The sequence below is a fragment of the Orcinus orca genome, chromosome 21 (genome assembly GCF_937001465.1).
Source record: "Orcinus orca chromosome 21, mOrcOrc1.1, whole genome shotgun sequence".
In the NCBI taxonomy this organism is placed as follows: domain Eukaryota; kingdom Metazoa; phylum Chordata; class Mammalia; order Artiodactyla; family Delphinidae; genus Orcinus; species Orcinus orca.
In genome coordinates, this window is record NC_064579.1 from 25,868,641 (window position 1) to 25,886,864 (window position 18,224).

An 18,224-nucleotide genomic window follows, 5' to 3' on the forward strand; every position below is an offset into this window, starting at 1 on the left:
AGTCAGCCTTTGGATACAAGTCCACCTTCTCCCCCAGTTACCAGCCTCTGGAATAAAGCAAACTTTCCTTTCCACCAATCTTGCCTCTCGAGGATTAGCCTTCAAGTGGCGAGCAGCTAGACCCCATTTCGAGTAACACAAGGAGATTCTAAAGAGTTCCAAACTGTCATCAGGTAATCCATAAGTCCAGCCAGCCTTCTGGATTCCCCAGTGAGCTTCATGTATGCCTTTCCTGTGTCCACATCCCCTCTTTGTCACACCTGGGACCTTCCAGCAGGGCCACCCCTCGCTGCCACCTGGTGCTTATCAGGGTCTTTACTGCCTGTGCTCACTCGAGCCCCCGCCCCCAGGCCCACTTCCTCTAAAACTCCCAGATCTCAAGCTTCTCGGGAAGTTAACAAGTCCTTTCTGCTCATGGGAGCCAGGCTCTCTGTCCCACCTGCTGTGGTCCCAAGGGCCAGGGTGAGAGACTCCTAAGTCCCTCCGTGTACAGCAGAAACCCCAGAATGAATCATGGTAATGACTTCATCAAGCTAAGCTCTGAGACTCAAAGAAACAGATGATAGAAATGAAGATTTAGCCTCTGCGTTACTGAGAACCATACATTGCTTTTGCATGAGGCAATAATTTAAGGCCATCTGTGAAGACAGCTCTACACTAACAAATCTCTCTCCTCATATCATGATGCAAATTTTGACCATTTAAAAAAGTAGAGCTGGAAACTTGAGGGACCACATGGGATCACATCTATTTCCACCTAACTTTGACACTTTCCTTTTCACAAAAATAAATAGAATTTTAAAAAATGAACGTGTGATTTTGCTAAGTCTGCCTGTCAAATTTGCATTCTGAGTGCTTTCCATTGAGGAAGATACACCTTTAAATTCACACTATCATCTACCCTCATAATATCTACATAATCAAGATTGAGTTCTTCAGGTTTGTATATGGGAGGGAAATGAGTACACATTTGGTAATTTACATACAGTGGCCAAGAAAAGTTTCCCTCTTTACAGTTTCCTTCTATAAAATGTCAGTCTTTACCTACTGTGCCTTTACAAGAACTCTCTGTTTATCTATTTAAGAAATGCAAATAGTTGTAATTCAAGATGCCCAGAAGGAGGGATTTCCCTGGTGGGGCAGTGGTTAAGAATCCGCCTGCCAATGCAGCGGACACGGGTTCGATCTCTGGTCTGGGAAGATCCCACATGCCGCAGACCAGCTAAGCCCGTGAGCCACAACTACTGAGCCTTCACTCTAGAGCCTGCGAGCCACAATTACTGAGCCCACATGCCACAACTACTGAAGCCCATGTGCCTAGAGCACGTGCTCCACAACAAGAGATGCCACCGCAATGAGAAGCCCTCGCACCGCTATGAAGAGCAGGCCCTGCTCGCCGCAACTAGAGAAAGCCAGCGCACAGCAACGAAGACCCAATGCAGCCAAAAATAAATAAAATTAATTTTAAAATAATTTAAAAATATATTTTTAAAAAAAAGATGCCCAGAAGGAAAGTGCATAACAGTATGTCAATTTCAGCACGAAACAAGGATATTTTAAATTACCACGAAGGGGATCGGAATTAAGGGGAAGGGCCCCAGTCACATAGGGTTTCAGGGCTCATGCAAATATCTGACAAGGCTAGTCTGACGCATAGTCCCAGCACCACCGGGAAAGGAAGCGAGCTTCTGAACTCGCTTAGGACAAACAACCACCCTTGCTCACGTGCTGCAGACTGCAGGTTATTTAGCCCTAGCTTTTCTTTGTACAGAACGGAAAGAGGGAGCAAGTCTTTGTTGTTACTGCTTTACTTGGTTTGGGGCTTGGAAGAGACAGCATCAGAGCAGTGCTTTTGAAAGCACCACTGCCCATGGTGACAAGGACCGGAAGCCACCGCTGGCTGGAGCAGAATGACAAGCTGGAGTGATGGCTGGAGTAGGGCTCCACTAACAATGGTAATAATAACCAATGTTTCAAACTGTTTCACCATTTGGAAGTCAAATTAGGTATCTGGGTATCAAGTGTCAGTGGTGCATAAAATTGGACATATGCAGGAGACAAAATCCATGTCTCAAAATTATGAACACAAAGAGTCAAACATCTATCCCTTTTGTTTGTACCCCTGTGACAGAAACCTGGGTGAAGTAAAACCTACATGAGAGGTGCCAAGCTCAAGTGCTAATGGGGCCATGCAGGTCTTACCAATGCAGAGCGAGGCCGTGCAGGACAGCAGCCCAGGAGACAGTGACGACCTGCTGTCCTGCTGAAATTCACACTCCCTCTGACCCAAGCTTCTGATTTTTCTAGGAGCACCTGAAACCTGGATTTTTTAAGTTTACAAAATGCTTGTTGAATAAATACCTATTTTGGAAATGGAGATGTTTAAAATCCAGGATTAGATTGTGAAAGCTAGACGTAAATAACTTTAAAAGATACTGATAATTTCTCAGTTTTTGGTGAAGGCTGAGACTCACTTCTGAAAAGTCGGCAATATTCCATCTAATTTTTTAAGACTAAACTTTGAAACACACAGAACTTCTGAGGATGATTAAGGGGTGGACAAAGAAATGGTCCAGCTGACTTGCCAGAGACCTTTTATTCTGACAGTGAATTATTTCCTGGTTACACAGAAGAGTTTGTTATGAAAGACTGTCCTCCCTGGAGATTGATGCCTATAAAAGATAAAGTAATGACATTGACTTTCCTGGCGATTTACATGCTGTCTCATTAGCCATCCACTTCACAGATAAACACTCATGCTTAAAGGTTATCCAGACTTTCCCTCTAAGTTCAGAAAGCATGGCTTTTAAAGTTTTCCATCAAACAAGTTATCAAAGTTCTAAAACCCCTAAATCTTATATTAAAATTAGCTTGAAGAAGCGTTTTCCTCTGCCCCAAAACCTGCATTAAAACCTTTTTGGAGGAAGGAAGGAAGAAACATTGAAAAACGAACAAGTAAACACAGATGTACCAATAAAAATGACTGCTAAACTTTGTGTTGAATTATTATAAAAATGTCTGTTTTATTGCTTTTTCTATCACTCAGTCTTGAAAGATTTTGTTTTCTAAACCACACCTCATCATGCAGAGTTGAGCCAAGCTATTTTTTTTTTTTTAACATCTTTACTGGAGTATAATTGCTTTACAATGGTGTGTTAGTTTCTGCTTTACAGTAAAATGAATCAGCTATACATATACATATATCCCCCCATATCTCCTCCTTCTTGCATCTCCCTCCCACCCTCCCTAACCCACCCCTCTAGGTGGTCATAAAGCACTGAGCTGATCTCCCTGAGCTATGAGCCAAGCTATTTTTGAAAGGGCAGTTACTCTTCCCACTACCAGCTGTCCTGTTTTTCTTATGATCCCATTTATTGTTTTTTCAAAAGATCAGTTAAGTCCTTGACAATATCGTGAAATATGTTATTTTGTAAAAAGTCCTACACTTGATTCTAAGTGCCTGAAGCTTCTAGACCTACCTAAAGTCATTATATGCAACATATTCCTGTTCTTTTTTTTTTTTTTTTGCGGTATGTGGGCCTCTCACTGTTGTGGCCTCTCCTGTTGTGGAGCACAGGCTCTGGACGCACAGGCTCAGTGGCTCACGGGCCCAGCCGCTCTGCGGCATGTGGGATCTTCCCGGACTGGGGCACAAACCCGTGTCCCCTGCATCGGCAGGTGGGCTCTCAACAACTGCGCCACCAGGGAAGCCCAATATATTCCTCTTCTTGTCAGAAACTTGAAAAGTGTTTATTATCTTTATTTATTATTTTGATATTCCCAAGTTTAGTTTTCCAACTCAGTGAAGGGAGCTTTGTTTGTTCAAAACTTCTGACAGGGTTTAATAATTCATGCACAGTTACAGGCAGTATCATAGACATTTATTCCTAGAGGAAGCATTCAATCAACATCTTGAAACGATTAGAGAAGGAGCTCTAGAAACCCCAAATTTGTTTCTTGTTGCTTGTGCAGTGAACCAGTTTGATGCTTGGACTCAGTCTGTCTACACGCAGTAGATACACAGCCCCTCTGCAGCCTCTCTCTTCACAAACTGAATGACAGTCATTTCAATTGAGCTCTGCTTGCTATGTGGTTAGGGTGTAATATTATCATTGTCTCTTAAAAATTTCAACGCTGCTTTTAAACATTGGTGAAATAAGTTGAATCGATGTATAACAGCAGAGTTCTTCAATGAAGAACTATATGATGAAGTTCAATGAAAAAATATAAAGTTTTGTGCTGTTGATTTTGTGTCCCTTTCAGGAAAAATATTTTTCTGTAGTTATTAAAAAATCTCAAAAATTATTTTCTTAGATTTATATTTAGATCTACAAAGATAGTCCTCCAAAGAAGAGATACTTCCATTTTAACTTGAATCTAAAAGACTTTAAATTAAAAAAATTTTTTTTAAATTTATTTATTTTATTTATTTATTTTTGACTGCATTGGGTCTTCGTTGCTGAGTGCAGGCTTTACTCTAGTTGTAGCAAGCAGGGGCTACTCTTCGTTGTGGTGTGCAGGCTTCTCATTGCAGTGGCTTCTCTTGTTGCAGAGCACGGCTCTAGGTGGGTGGGCTTCAGTAGTTGTGGCATGTGGGCTTCAGTAGCTGTGGCTCATGGGCTCTAGAGCACAGGCTCAGTAGTTGTGGCACATGGGCTTAGTTGCTCCGCAGCATGTGGGATCTTCCCGGACCAGGGATTGAAACCATTTCCCCTGCGTTGGCAGGCGGATTCTTAACCACAGCGCTACCAGGGAAGTCCCTGAATCTAAAAGACTTTAAAATGATCACTCTTAAGCCTGCTATAGAATAATGGTTTAAAAATATAGAGAAATTATCCTTTTTTATCTTGAAGCCAGTAGCCTGCCATAAATCAGTGTATAAATACCGATTTTCTGTATTTTCTTTAAGCCATAGAAACGTAAAGAAGATTAAATCAAGTTATTTGTTTCAAAACATTACCTATTAAGAATTGCAATTGTTGCTTGAAACGATTTAGTAATTCTAGTTCTTTCTGTTTTCCACTGATTTCTTCGTAGTCACATAAGCAGCAAAGATGCTCTGAACAAAATGTTCTAGTCAAAACAAGCTCCCAACATCAGGCAGATGAAAATTATTACTCCATCTCTTTTTCGGTAATTATCCAGTCTTAATGTTTTTAAGGATTAAATCCTATATCTCTTTAAAGTCTAACAAAATATTAGTTTTATAAGAGACTTCCACTTAACTCTCAAGTGTTTGCACTAGTTCTTATCTTCAAAATCAAGCACTTATGTTTGAAAAGAAGCTGCTGTAGATTTAATCCACTTCATACACCCAAGATGAACCATGAGGGTCGCAGTCATGTGAACTCTTCGTCCTCCATCCGAGGGACTCTTGAGAAATTACCTTCATGCTCAGGTGAGCTATGAGTACACGACTTACAAAGAATCCTTATCATTTAAGAATCTCTGATATCTTCTCCTATGAACCACTGATAAAGCCTTGCATGCTTATAGAAACATTATCTCATAACTTTACCTAAGACTTAATTCAACTTGACTAATGTACTTCTTTGTAAAAAAATTAAAAGTTAGTAATCTAAGAAAGGCTGCCATGTGCAAAAACAGCAACAACAGCTCATTTTCATTCAGTAAAAGAAGAACTGTTAAAAATTCCTTTTTATTAACTTCCTTTATTTGCAGTTACCTAGAAAAAATTGTATTCAGGAGGAGAGCACTGCTAAAACTAATTTTTGTGGTTCACGTGAGAAGTTCATTAACAGGGAATTTCATGAAGTATTTGATTAATTCATGTTTTTAAATGCAACTTTCATTATTTAAGAATGAAATTCTGGGTGAAGTATTTGTGTGTGTGTGTGTGTTTGATTTTTAAATTATTATCTATTAAATTATATATCTGTGCTGTTTGTTTAGCCATGTCTGTTATTGATTTCAAATTGGGTTTTTTTGTTCAGCTTTTTTTTTCATTTAACCCATTTCTTTTCCCCACGTGCTAAGTTTTATTACTGCTGCTATTATTTTGTGATTATGTCAGCCACCCCTGTGGAAAGACACTCTGAATTTTACCCAAATAGCATTAATCATAAGGATGGTGGTAATTTTTAAACGGAAAAGCTTAAAAGAGCTCAGAACTTCTGAGCTTCAGAGTGAAAAACAAAACTAGACAAAACAAAACCCTGTAAAAGTCCAGAATGAGAATCATATAACCAAAGAAATTACCTATTTTTTCTGGAACCATGATGGTTTTTATCACACATGTCACTAAGATATCATAAAGCAAGGTAATCACAGCTAGGAATTCCAGGAGTCCATCTTGAAACGTTGTGTAATTCTGAATATATTATATAATTCCAAAACAAATCTTTAATGTTGACTATACTCTGAGTTTGAGTAGAGCTACCCAGTGGTTCCAATTGTTAACACCAGTTCTGAGAAGGCTTCCTGGAAGAATTCGTAGTATTCACCTTCTCACAGATCTTTAACACTATACACACCTATTGGTCCGTGTAGAGGACATTTAAAGCTGATGGTTCAGGGAACTTGGGGCAAGATCAGGATGAGGCATCTGCATGAAAATGGATGGATGAAGGCATTTTACTCTGAATCAGTTTTTAAACACATCCAAAGGGTGAATATTATTCTAACACACACTATGGTAAGAACATATAATCAGAGCATCGTCCAAATTTCCAGACACATTTAGTATCACTTCTGGGGCTTTATTAGATGTTGTGAGAAGTACTGAATGAAACATGGCCCCTTATCTTCCATAGTCTAGTTAATTACACAGATAGGAAAATAAGTATTTTAAAAAGAATAGATGTTACAGTAGAGGTTCCTGTGAAGGTTGAGAAGGGCACCAAAGGAAGCAGGAGTGTTGGGATAAGACCTGAGCTGGTCCAGAAGCCTAGTCGGTGTCGGGAGTGATAAAACTAGAGGGAGAAACTCCAGGTAAAGTCTTCACAGACGCATGGGAGTTCGGAAGAATGTGGTGTATCTTGGAGTGCAGAACAATTTCTGGGAGCATCTGTATTTGCTGAAGCTTCGTTTTAAGCATGTGGAGGTGGAGTGGGAATAGGACTGAAGAGAAGACAGAGTGGATATGGGCAAGAAGGGAAAGGGCTGGATTGGAGCCCAGGGAGTTGAGACCGAGTCAGTATGTAACAGGGTCGTGGAGAAGCCAGGGCAGCTGCACAGAAAGTCACACAAATATATCTGCACTTCAGAGAGATAATCAGTAGTCCTATAGAGTATGGATTGGAGTGAGAAAAAAAGGCAGGAAAACAAAAAGATATTTAGTGCTGAAAGGTAGGTTGTAGCAGGGGATACATGGTAGTGGATGAGGTAAGATTATGTGTGTGTGTGAAGCTTGCAAACATTTTATCAGGTGGAGGGAGCTTGAGAGGTGACTGGAGGCTGCAGAGAGATGGTCTGTGAAGAGAGAAGACAAGAGAGGGAACGAGCTGGTATGAGAGAGGTAGGGCTTGCATGTCAGGCAGAAAACAGAAGAATCAACATCATCAACTTGTAACATTGGTGTCGTCTCATTACAGATCCAGTGAATTTATCCAGGAAAACAAGAAAATCCTTCATCAACAACTTCTTCCATGAAATAATTAAAAACAAACAAGATTTGCAAAATTTTGAGACAAGAACAAGAAGGTACCAGGCCTTAGAGAGCTTACTGTCCAACACAGGAATCAGATATAATAACAAATAACAACAGATTGTGATGAGTATCCAAGCAATAGAAATACATAAAATATGAGTCAACATGGACATAATCCTAACAAATGCGTATTTCTGTTCTCTGTTGTCCTGGGCCCCTATTCTTTATTAGTTTTTCTACTTTTTCTTAATTATTTCTGTTCTGTTGTATTCACTTCTTTTTATATTGGAGGTTAATAATAGTAGGACATGCACAGAATATTTTTTTAACAGGAACATCTGTAAAGTTTTATAAGGATGGCTCCTTTCACCAAACAGAATGAGCCTCAAGTTATCTGATAAATACTAATGTTTGTCTGGCACAACTACTGAATCTGTTCAGATGATCCATGTCCTTTACACATTTTAGTTTTAAGCAAAAATGTTTTCATGGTGACATAAATACCGCTACTCTGATTGTAAATGTAAGCTATTAATACTCTTCTCCTAAAATGTATTTTTAATCATGATTCCTACCTGATGATGAAGGTAGTAAATTATAAACAGTAGCTTAGTCTAGTAATATTACTTTTTTACGGATAAAATGTGTTGGAGAGTATAATTTCTCAATATAATTTTTAACCCACTACGTTAATAGGCATAAAGTGAAAAAAATGAGATAATTTCACTAATATAGTTAGGAACATAAATCTGGAGCATCTTGTCTTCTGACCTACAACCTTAATTCATTAATTAAATCACCTAGTTGACATGCATATATATAAAGTGCCTACTGTGTGTCATGCATTCTACTAGGTGCTGAAGATAAAAAATTAATTAACCTCAGTCCTGCCCCACCAGGAGCTCACAATCTGTACAGGAAGAAAAACAACAGTTAATATCATACATCTTAAAGGAACACCCAGTCATTAATTGAACACACGCTTGTTAAGCACTTACTATGTGGTAAGTCTCACACGACACTGCGCTGTGGTTGCATGTGCAGGCAGAGCCTGGCCCTCAGGGCTCAGAGCTCCATCGGCAGCGATACTCTCACACCAACAAGTGCTTAAGGAGAACGGAATGGACAAACATCGACGTTTCAGGTGCGGAACTGCTCACAGAGCTGGAGACTCCCGTGCTTCCTGAGGTTTCTGTGAAAGCAGGATGCCAGTACAGGGCAGCCCATTCACAGGCAGCCACCCACATAACATATGGCTGCTTCTAAATGAGCCACCTGTACTCTCCAAGGGACACCAGGTGACCACAAACAACATGTCACACTCAAAGGTGGACACTTCTTTCAGTTTTACTGACAAAAACAGATAGACATGCATACAGACATCCATTTACATAAAGGGACACCCTGAAGTACAATGAAATGAGTTCGGCCAACTGTACATCACATTTAATTACAAAGAATGTAATTCAATTATTGTCGGAACATATTGCAAGACAGAGTGGCAGTTTTTCATTTTTCTTTTTTGCAGCAGAATTTAAAAAGTAACTTCTCTTTAAAGGTCTGTGTTCTTTGTTTGTTTTTGTCCAGGGATAATATGTCTAAAAAATAAAACTCAACATGTTTTTACTCTAAACTTTGAAAATCACAAATTGCTTAAAGTACCTTAACTATTTTAAGCATCTGATTAACTATTGTTGATTCTTTAAATTTTAGTTGATAGTCCTGAAGGATCTTCAGGGCCAAATGCAAAGTTAAGAAGAACTGAAATCCTTTACAATATATAATTATATAATTTGATGTAACCTGATAGCAAAACAGGGTAGAAATTAAAACCAGATTGAATATAGGTTTTGATAGCTTATGAAATTAAATATCAATATAAGTAGAGCCAATAACTAGAACAAGGTGGGAAATGAGAAACTTCTACGTGTATCTATCATAAATACCATAATTGAAATATATTGTAATATATTTGCATATTTTTAACAATAAGACACTTTCAATGATGATTTTTTAAAAGAAACTTGAGCATTCCTGTCAAATTGATTTATATTATTATTTTACCCATAGAAAAACTTTCAGATTTTTTTCCACATTGCTTAAGAAAAACTAAATCCATTAAATGAAACGATGGGAAAATTGGAGGAGGACAATTAGGAACACATCAATAAGTTATTTTTAAAACAGTCGTTTACTAGTAGTATAACATATAATTTTAATGTCCAGTGTCTCAAACTCTATGATGTCTATGTTTGCATTTATTTGTTTTTATATGGCAATATCCAGATCGACATCACACTTTTTTTTACTTTAATAGAGAAATACAAGCTGATGCTCGTTTACTATTTTCGCCCGTGGATCTCAGCGTCTACTATTTGCTTAGGAACCAAATGAACGGACTGGGCCCTGACTTCAGATGTGTGTCTCCATGAAGATGGACATGAACCTGAAGGGGAGGGAAGCAGCACGTACAGAACACCTGCTCTGCACCACTCAGTATGTCAGGCACTTTCATCTACGCTCTCTCTCTTAATCCTGGAAATAATCTTAGAAAATCACAAGATCCTAAGCAAGACAGACTGGAGAGTTTGTCACAACCGAAATAAATGGTGGCAGCACAGAGAAAGTCAAGCACACACGTCAAGCAGTGGAATAAGCACAGAATCAAGATGACGATTCCCGTTACAGAGGGTGTTCCCTCTGCAGCTTTTGAAGCGGTCCCTCCCTCTCCCGCTACTTGGTCTCCGTTCCAGGAGGAACTCCCCCCAGCACCGGATGTGCCCACCCCGGGGCCCTCCAGCCGTTCTCACTGAGACAGGAATGGGGGAACTAAGACACATCCTGACAAACTATAGAAGACGAGGTACCTAGTCTCTTCTCATCCGCTAAGGAAGGGTCACTTGATTTAGCCGAAAAAGGAATGAAAATCATTTTGAAAAGTCCCATGGGGGGCTTCATGATTCTTCACTCATAAAATAACTGTTACATTTTATTTTCCGCAGAAAATTTTCCACATTGGATCAAGAAACATGTCAAGTTTACCCACACCAAATGAACCTCACGCTAATCCCCAAGAGATTATACTGGAGGCAACATTTGACAAGAGTCCTGATTCCCCAAGGACTGTTCTTTCCTCTCTTTAGTTTGTGTTTCTACTCATGGCACAAAAAAAAAGTCTGGGAGGAAGGCAAAGTCACCCCTACTGGCTGATGTCTAAAGACCCCAAGGGGAAGAAGGTGAGTGAGTGATGAATGAAAGGATCCCCACTGGAGAGAGGCTGAGAACATCGTAATCAGATGGCCAGGGGCCCGGGACGTGAGGACCAGTTGGAGAGGATGGAGGATCAGGGGAAATACTTGCAAAATACCATCCTAGACTCAGTCCATCCTCGGATTCACATCCCTTAGCCTGTCCTTTTCAGTTTCCAAGTGCTCACTATACAGAGTGACGCTTCTTTCTTTCTGCCCCCATATTGTGGAGATTTTTATAAGAAAAAGTAAAAGATTTACGAAAACACTTTGAGCCCTTCATAAGTACACTCTATAAATATAAAGGATTACCAATAGTACTTGGATTTATTGCTGCTGTTATTACTCACACGTTGTTACTTTTATTATTCTACAACAAATGCAATGTAATTGTCAAACCACATGCTAGAATGTTCCACCTCAAACAACGTGGTGAGGGCATCAATTCCTAATACGTGACAGCCACAACAAGACAACTGCTGGCCCATCGCAGCAGAAGGAGGTAAGAATGCTGTTCCTCGTTTTCTACAGCTCATTCTTTCAAGGACTGTCTGTGTGCGTGACTGCCGTCCATCAGCCTAACTGTGACTAGTCATTGCCAGCCCGTGCACTCACCCAGCTCTCTCCTGGGACACTAGTAACACGAGCTACCTAACTTAGCTCCGGGCAGCCCCGAGCCCGGCTGAGACAGAACGGGCTCCTTGGGACTTCGCCACAGGGGCTGTGGAGCTTCACCTGCGCTAAGCATCACAGAGAGTTCAGGAGCAAAGCCCAGATGCATAAGAAAGCTAAGTGTGCAGCCAGATGATTCTGTGAGCCCACAAAGCCCATGGATGCACTGTCTTCCTAATCGGCATCACTTTCTTACCTCCTCACTCTTCTCAAAGATGCTCACACTCCCCAATCCTGGAGATAATCTCTGACTCCATCTTTCCACTGCTCTCAAACCACTCACCCATGTCTTGCAAAAAACCTCCCTCCTGACCCTCACCTACTGGTGCCCATCTTCCTCACCTCCTGCTGAGGGTCTGCCTGGCCTTCTAAGAGACTTCCTGGCGGGATCGCCTACAAGACCCAGGAAATACCCATCAATACCCATCTTGTCACACCCATGACAAGATCGTTCTTGTCAAGTCCTGTCACCCACCACTGCCTCAGCATGCAGGCTGACTGCCCAACTGTGCCCAAGTACTGCTCATCCTCCAAACCATGCTCATCCTCGAGGGTCAAGTTCAGAGCATTCCTGCTGGGGCTTCTAGCTATTCCTCCTGAGTTCTCTTCTTCCTCCCTGGATTTGCTGTGAATCCTACCACTAAACTTCTGGTCTTCAATGTTTTCTTGTGCATATAGTTTATTTTTCCATCTAAAACCTCACCTCCTTGAAGACAGGGATAGAATAGTGAATTCTGTTTACTGTATCACCTAAGTAAGCACACAAGTTAAAATAGAAACAGTGAATATATTTATTTACTATGATCCATTGATGCTTATTTTAATTCTAATTTGTTAGTAAGTGCCTTTGATTCAAATAAACCATTAGGCTTCTAATGATTTCCAAGTGTTATGAAAATACAAAATTCACTGCTTGTCCACATATAAAAAAATAGGTGAACTGGCTTTCAAAATCATGAATATAAATGCATGCTTTTCGAATTTTAATACTTTTCTGAGTTTTACAAAATTTGGGAGGATTTAAAAATAGCTTTCAATAAAAAATATGCAGTTAGGAAAATTTCAGAATGCATTCAGCATTACTGAACAAACTTAGAATGGAGGGTAGACAGACACATTTCTCCATAAACGTTTTGTCCAAAGAGGGAATCCCATCAGTTCTCATTATACATCATTACCCTCTCTTAGGAAATGCTAGAATTTCTAGCTAAGTCCCGAACTGTTTTTATTACCGATCGCAACAGCACTGAAACCTCCCTCATCTGTTCAAACTCAACCCTCAGAGCCATCCTCATGCCTTTCTTCATCTCATTTACAATCCACTTCATCACTGAGTCCTGCAAACTGAGGGTTTTAAAAAACATCTGTCATTTATATTTTTACCTTTACCACCTTGTTCTTACAGTCATTACATCAGAATTAGATCACACTGTCCAATAAGTAAATTCTAACTTCACTTGCATCTACAATAAGTGCTATATATTGTAGCAAGATTAAAACCCTAACACCAAATATCAAGTGATGTCAAAGTGCCATTATCCATAAATAAAGTCTGCCTCTCTCCTACTATGAAATCCCCCCTTCCCCATTACCCCGGCTCATTAAACAGTAGCCACCGGGTCCAGGAATGTTGGCGTGGCTCTCTGGTCCTCTTACACTTCATGCCAGAGCCCTCAGTTACCCAATTGTTAAGGGCATTAAAGGGTAAACGTTCTTAAGATAATCACAAGAAAACTTTCACACCACTTCCAACAGTTAAAATATCCTTTGATTTTTTTCACAGAATTTCAGAACTGAGTGTCCAAAAACAACTACTTATTTACAAAAGACAAATATGGTCTGTGGTATGACAAATCCAACAGCTGGCTGGTGACAGACTCGGGACTCGTGCTCCTGGTCTCCAGAGACTCAGGAAAGTGTATGTTTCACCTCACATCTCACTATCAGGTTAAAATACTTGACAGTGCATGCACATTCCTGGAGTTTGTTACTGAATGGTGTTAAGTGTATCACTCTCAAGTCTTCGCAAATGTGAAGCTGAATATTCCAGATGCCTTTTTCATATCCCCCAGGCTAACTGCCTAGTGTTGGAATTTGACAGATATAATTGTTTCATAACAGTATTTTTTGGAATGTTTACTTAGTAAAAAACAAAAACAACAACAAAATAACCTCTCATTTGATGATGCTGTGGAAATCTGAATAGCACTCAAATGTCCTTATGTCAAAATTCATGAAGTTGAGAAAACAATAATTTTGAATCTGAATCGATTTCATGCGACTTTTCCTTTTAAAAAGTCATTAAGGATGCTATAATGCATGCAAGAAAAATCAAAATCAGACATAAAGTGACCCATGATCCATTACCCAGCACTTCCCTTCTGACAAGACATTGAAGTCTCTCTGAGATTCCTATCTTCCCATGAATGACTCTTTGCAAAAACAATGTATCTATGACTTTGACTAATACAATAATTATTGCTTTTTATTTCCCCTAAAGAAGAAGGGAAAAAATTCTGTCATCACTCTTCCCATAAAATGTTAAGATTTTATAGTATTTGGTGATATCATCTGTCAGCCTTCATCTTATTTCACACTCAAGTCATATGCTTTTAGTTTAATCCCTGTAATAAATCATTTATGTCACTCTTCTCTGAGTCCTTTTGTCTTTCTCAAAGAATTGGTGACCAACAATATATTTAACTCTGAAAGAGGAAAATAGATAGCAGTGTGTATCAACTGTTAAATTGTCACAAAATATAAAGAATTATGAATTACAAAATTTTAAAAAAAGCCCACAAAACTAAACTTCATAGAAGATGATGAAAAGCTATGTAGAAGCGGTTCCTAGACCCACTGGCATGCAGGGGCTTTCACAGGGCTCGGAGGACCATGACGTGGGTCACCAGGGTGACCTGTGATACCAATTAGGCAACTCTCACATTGACACAGAAGCAAAGCATCTCATGGTTTCACTGGAATTTTTTTTTTTCCACTGGAATTTTTTAAAAACACTGTAAACACTTATATTTTAGTCTTTGTGATGTTATACATGCTAAGAAGGGAGCAAGATGATAAAACACCCAGTTAGAAGGCAAGCAACCCAGGCTGTATGCCCATCTCTACCTCGAATTTGCTTTTGACACCGAGTAAGTCGATTAAGCATCACCTGTGTCACTTTCCTTTGTTAAAATATTCACAATATTTTGCCTTTTCCTCCCTGTGAAAAATGGATGCAGATTCATGTCCTGTGTTTACGGCAGCCTCCCCATGGGGTAGCCACAGGTAGGAGGGGTTTCAGTCTCCAGGTAAAGCAATGACTCAACCCTAAGCCTCACTTCTTAAAAATGCTATCAAGTTTGGCCTCAAGTATTTTCTTAATGATGTTTTACAAGAATTAAACATTTATTTGGATGTTTATCTAAAAATGTATCCATAAAAATAAAACTTTCTAAGGCAAACCATGAATTGTATGCTTGGATTGGGAACTGGGCACTGGTTTTTTATTCGCCATTCCCTGAGATGCTTTCCTCTTTCTAAAATGTCCACCTTGTTTTACAGTAAATATAGAGTTCTTTGTAGGGACTAACAGACTGCCTCTCTCTCTATTGGACTGCCTTTTCCACTGTGATATTTCCACTGAAAGCCATTCTATTTTGAAAAGTATATTATATACAACATGATTCTATAGGCTTTCTTTTCTTGTAAAAGCAGAGTAAAAATGCAATTTTCAGAATTCTTACAAGAAGGTGTAAGCTTATAAAAAATGTATGGAGATGGCTTGATATTTTGATGAGGAGCTTGCCAATAATGCAATCACATAAGCATATGGTCATATGCCAGTCACATAACTGACTTTAAACCGTTTTCTCTCTTTATTATACCATCCTTTTCATAGCACAATAAATTCTGAGTATACAGTTTAATTTTCACTTAATATATACACCTTTTAAAAATATCAGTTTGGGGCTTCCCTGGTGGCGCAGTGGTTGAGAGTCCGCCTGCCGATGCAGGGGACACGGGTTCGTGCCCTGGTCCGGGAAGATCCCACATGCCGCGGAGCGGCTGGGTCCGTGACCCATGGCCGCTGAGGCTGCGCGTCCAGAGCCTGTGCTCCGCAACGGGAGAGGCCACAACAGTGAGAGGCCCACATACCGCAAAAAAAAAAAAAAAAAAAATTAAAAATTACCTTTTTTTTTCTTCACAGGTGACAGTTGCTATGTAGTACTTGATTCATGGGAGAAGTGTTCCGGTGATAACCCCCAAACTAAAATAAATCTAACCTAGGTATAATAAAGTTAGAAGTACACAACTCATTTTTTTCTGGGAATAGACTTATTCACAAAATAACTGCCTATTATTTTATAACACTTATATAAAATTACCTACTAGTTAACTGTGGAAAAACAAATAATACTAATCACATTTTCCCAGCAGTTTTATCTGCTGAATTTAAAAACAATTTCTTGCTCCATAAACCTTTATTTACAAATTACACATTAATACTCTAGTATCACATAAGCAGACACCAGAGCAGCAAGATATGTTTGTCACAATTTTCATCTTCATTGAAATGAAATAAAAATCTGTTGTGTGGACTCACGTGCAAGCCGGTTATTTTCTGGACCCTATTCCATACTTTCCCCTGATTTGTAGCACGACTTTAACTAAGTTTTAAAACTACTCATTGAACCAAACATTGTTTTGACATGACTTTCTAGAACATAAGACTGAAAATGTGATAAATGCTATTCTTGGAATAACATGGTAGGTTTTATTAGATAAACAGCAATGCTTGCACATATTACAACCACGACTTTCTGAGAAATTAGTGTATGTCTTTGCTATTTATAAACCTGGATTCAAGAACTTGCTTTTATAACTGCCACCTAGCTTGTACAGAATTTCCAAAATCTAGTTGTCAAAAAAAAAAAAAAGCAGTTATGAAATGAACACATCATTGTGCACTTAAACCTCCTTCATAGTCAGGGAGGAAAAGGTATCAGAAGAATCTCTATCAGAAATAGGCAGATCTCACCACACACACAAAAAAAGTAATTATGTGAGGCGACGGTGGCATTAAACAAACCTTACGGTAATCATTTCACAATTTATACGTGTAGCAGATCATCACGCTGTACACCTAAACTTATTATGTGCCATTTATATTTCAGTAAAGCTGGGGAAAAAAACCCCAAAGAAATATGGCGACTCCTGATGTAACTGGGTGGTGATGGGTGGGAGGAGGGACACTCCCAAAATTACATCCACCCACTTAGGATGTCAACCAAGCCTGTAGATAACTAGCTCGTTATCAAGCCATGATTTCAAGGTCTTCCAATTTCAGCTTCTGACTTAACTCTATTCTTTACCGTCAGCAGCTCTGTTTCCTGTAATTGATGGCTCACCCTGCCCGTGTATACTTCATGCTTGCAATATTTGTGACTTGTTTTGAAGCACGAAGGTGACAGTGCTTAGTATTTCATTATTGGCCTTGAGGATATATTCATATCCAGAGTCGTTCACTCATTTATAATAGCGTGTTTAATGCTGGTGTCATTTTAATTCTATCAGCATGTTAATAAAATCGAGATGACAGCTGCATAACTGTGGCTCTGGGCACTTATTTCCGCTTCCCAGAATATGTTGTGGGTGGTCCCAAATCAGTCAGTGCCAAATCACCCACCTCCACCCCTTATCAGCTGGAGAAAACAGTGTGAACGGGGGGCGGGGATCCCTGAAGCTGGAAATGAGGGGCCATCCTGGGAAACGGACACATTCTTTTCTCCCAGATTCCAGTTGTAGGGGACTTGGAGGTTTCTCTAGTCTAGGTGCTTATCTTAGATAATTCAGGGTTGGGTACAGGGTGACCATTTCAAGACACTGAAGAATGGAAATTAACCAGCCATGAGAGATTTGGCTGTGGGGAAAGCGAAGTCCTAGTTTTCCTGTCCCCAAACAGAACACCATCATCTGCAAATTATGCAGCCCAGGCGCTGGGCAGGTCTCTGGACTCCAGGCTGTGTGCTTTGCTGTTCGCAGAGCTGCCTAGTGCAGCTGCGGAGGGCGTGCCCCAAGGCCCTGACTTTCCAGGATAAGCACTTCCCCTCCTTTGTAAACAATAATACGCACAAAGGGGCCTTATGGACCAGTGGCGGCTCTGTCCTTCAGGTCTGCATGCTCACCTCCAGCCTCTTAGTTCTTTGAAACGTTCTTCCTCTATCGCCTCAAGCTTCTTTTCCTTCAGCGTTTTAGAGATGTCCCTGACCGTGGGTTCCCCACTCTACAGTCTATATTATAAGAGTCTGAAACAGAAAAATGAGGCTTGCAACAGCCAGGGGCGTTAAGTCACCCCAGGAAAGCTAGCAGTCTGCCTCCTGAAGGATGACTTTGTAGGATCAGACACCTAGTTCTGTACCCAAAAGAGATTCATCTCATGGGGGACTCTAGTGACTTAAGCACAACGCCAGAATTCCAATTCCCTAATTGAAAACAATAAATGGATTCAGTCCATGTACTGGAATCCCTATGTCAACACAAATAAGTCACTCTCTTCCTACTGGCAGAGCCACACTGACACCCCAGTCACACTGAGAATATTGCCTGATAACCACAGAATCAGAGCAAGGGACTTTAGTTAAATAAAGCCAGTGGACCTGAAGGGAGGGCAGCCTAATTAGTCCACCTCCACCACA

General features: G+C 39.9%; 1 protein-coding gene across 2 annotated transcripts in view; it reads right to left on the reverse strand.

Annotated features, from left to right (window-relative positions):
- The window catches only part of CSMD1 (CUB and Sushi multiple domains 1), a 1,746,885-nt gene that overhangs the window by 253,919 nt on the left and 1,474,742 nt on the right, over positions 1-18,224 (reverse strand). The window lies entirely within an intron of this gene.